The following is a 2,958-nucleotide window of genomic DNA, read 5'->3' as shown; positions in this document are numbered from 1 at the left end:
GAAGAAGGGGTGGGTCCCCATAGAATACCCCCCACACCACAGCAAGCTTACAGGCCCACTAGCTAGCTGAAAGCTGTGCTTCCCAGTGCATCCCCTCCCCCCACCCCCGCCACCCCCTACGCTCTCACTGAACCTGGGGCTGCCTGCCATCCAGGAGGGCTGGCCTCAACAATTGCCTGAAGCCTACCACTGCAGGGGCTGTCCCTGCACAGGCCTGCTTGCCCTTTGGAGGGGCTACACTTCCACAGAGCAGCACCAAACACCACCAGCCCCCTGGTAAAGGCCTGCAGCTCAGAAAAGCTAGAACAAGCTTAGCCAGGCTGTGAATAGATCGGCCTAATTATCAGATGATTTTTCTGAATCGGGATGCCCTGGGGAGGTGCCTCTTGGGTTTCCAATGGCCCTGCTACCGCCCAAGCCCCCAGGGGATGCTCTAGTGAACCAGCTGCATAGGACTGCCAGCCCCAGGCAGGAACCCCTGCAGCCCAGAAAAACTGCAACAAGCCTGGCCGAGACGGGAAAAGATCTCAGACGGTTTTTCTGAGTTGGGCTGCCCTGGGGAGGAGCCTCTTGGGTCTCCAATGGCCCTGCTACCCGCCGAAGCCCCCAGGGGGTGCCCCACTCCCGTGAAATAACTGCTCAGCACCACCAGCCCCCTGGAAGAGCCCCTGCACCCCAGAAAAGCTGCAACAAGCTCAGCCAGACTGTGAAAATATCCGCCTACATTCTCAGGCTGTCCTTCTGAGATGGGCTGCCCTAGGGAAGAGCCTCTTAGGTTCTCAGTGACCCAGATAGCTGCTCCTGCCCCCAGGGGGTGATGAACCCCTGAGGAGCAGCTGCCCAACACTGCCAACTCCTTGCAAGAACCCCACAGCCTAAAAACACCAGAGCAAGCTCTGCATGACCAAGTGAAATCTGCTACCATTGTGGGGTGGACCTCCCAGTCCTGTCTGCCCTCAGGAAGTCCTCCTTTGCTTCAAAGAAACACTGTTAGCCCAATCAACACTCCAGAAAAGCCACACTGCCTCTAAAAAGATTGACCAACAACGCCAGCCCTCAGGAAATATTCCACGGCAGTGACAAGGCAAACACTGCCCGATCATGGAGAGTACAACTCCCTCAGGAGAAAGAAAACAACAAGCAAGATGAAGAAGCTGAGAAACCACCCCCAGTCAAACCAACAGGAGAACTCACCTAAAACAGTCAGCAATGAAACAGATCTCTGCAGTCAGACAGACCTGGAGTTCAAAAGAGAAACAGTGAAAATACTGAAGGAATGAAGAGAAGATATGAACAGTAATGCAGATACCCTCAGAAAGGAACGAGAAACTATAAGGAGGAGCCAAGAAAAACTAGAACATTCAGTTGCAGAGATGCAAACTGAACTAGGGGCAGTAAAAAGCAGAATGAATGATGCAGAAGAACGAATCAGTGATATGGAAGATAGAATAATGGAAATCACTCAATCCGGTCAATAGACAGAAAACCGAATCAAAAAACTGGAAAGAAATATAAGAGACCTATGGGATAATATAAAGCGGGCCAATTTACGCATAATAGGAATTCCAGAAGGAGTAGAAAAAGAGAAGGGGATGGAAAATATATTTGAAGAAATTATTGCTGGAAACTTCCCATATCTAAAGGATACTGGATTCAAGATACAAGTAGCACAGAGGGCCCCAAACAAACTGAACCCAAACAGACCCACACCAAGACACATCATAATAAAAATGGCAAAAGTTAGTGATAAAGAGAGGATCCTCAAGGCAGCAAGAGAAAAACAGAATGTTACCTACAAGGGAACCCCCATAAGAATATCAGCTGATTTCACTACAGAAACACTACAGGCCAGGAGGGAATGGCAAGAGATATTTAAAGTGCTAAAAGGAAAAAATATTTAGCCTAGAATACTCTATCCAGCACGAATATCATTTAAAATAGAAGGGGAAATAAAATTTTTTCCCAACAAACAAAAACTTAAAGAATACAGCAACACAAAGCCCAGGTTAAAGGCAATATTGAAAGGGCTTCTCTAAACCAAAAAGAAAGGAAGGAAATGGAAGAAAAAAGAAAAGAAAGAAAAAAGAAAAGAAGAAGAAGAAGAGGAAGAACTAGGACTGAGGAAACCGCAATCAGAGAGCAGTCACTCAAATAAGCCAGCATACAGATTTAATCATGAACATGCTTCAAACAAAATAAAATTAAAAAGAAAAAAATAAAAGAGTCATCAAAACCATAAAATGTGGGCAAGGGATGTTAGGAAGTAAATAACCCTTTTTGTTTGTATGTATGTTTCTCTTCTTAATTTTAATATAGTAATGAAGTGTTTGAACTTACAGGACCATCAGGCTAAAACACACAATTATAGAAAGGGGTTAGCATACTTCAAAAACAGGGCAACCACAAGCCAAAACCAAATATTGCATTTGCAAAAAATGAAAAAAGAAATACACTCAAGCAGATAATAACAGGAGACCATCCAACCAAAAAAAAAAAAAAAAGAAAGGAAGAATGGAGAACCATAGAATCAACTGGAAGACGAGGTTCAAATGGCAATAAATAATCATCTATCAATTATCACCTTAAATGTCAATGGACTGAATGCCCCAATCAAAAGACACAGAATGGCTGAGTGGATAAAAAGGCAAAAACCTTCAATATGCTGCCTACAAGAAACTCACCTTAGGACAAAAGATACATATAGATTGAAAGTGAAAGGCTGGGGAAAAGTATTTCACACCAATAGACACGACAGAAAAGCAGGAGCCGCAACGCTCATATCAGACAAAATAGACTTTAAAACAAAAGACATAAAGAAAGACAGAGAAGGACACTATTTAATGATTAAGGGATCCATCCAAGGAGAGGATGTTACTATCATCAACATATATGCCCCAAACATAGGAGCACCCAGATACATACAACAAATATTAACAGACATAAAGGGAGATATTGATG

This window comes from Sus scrofa, unplaced genomic scaffold, assembly GCF_000003025.6.
Source record: "Sus scrofa isolate TJ Tabasco breed Duroc unplaced genomic scaffold, Sscrofa11.1 Contig2674, whole genome shotgun sequence".
NCBI lineage: Eukaryota > Metazoa > Chordata > Mammalia > Artiodactyla > Suidae > Sus > Sus scrofa.
This window is presented reverse-complemented; position numbering follows the sequence as displayed.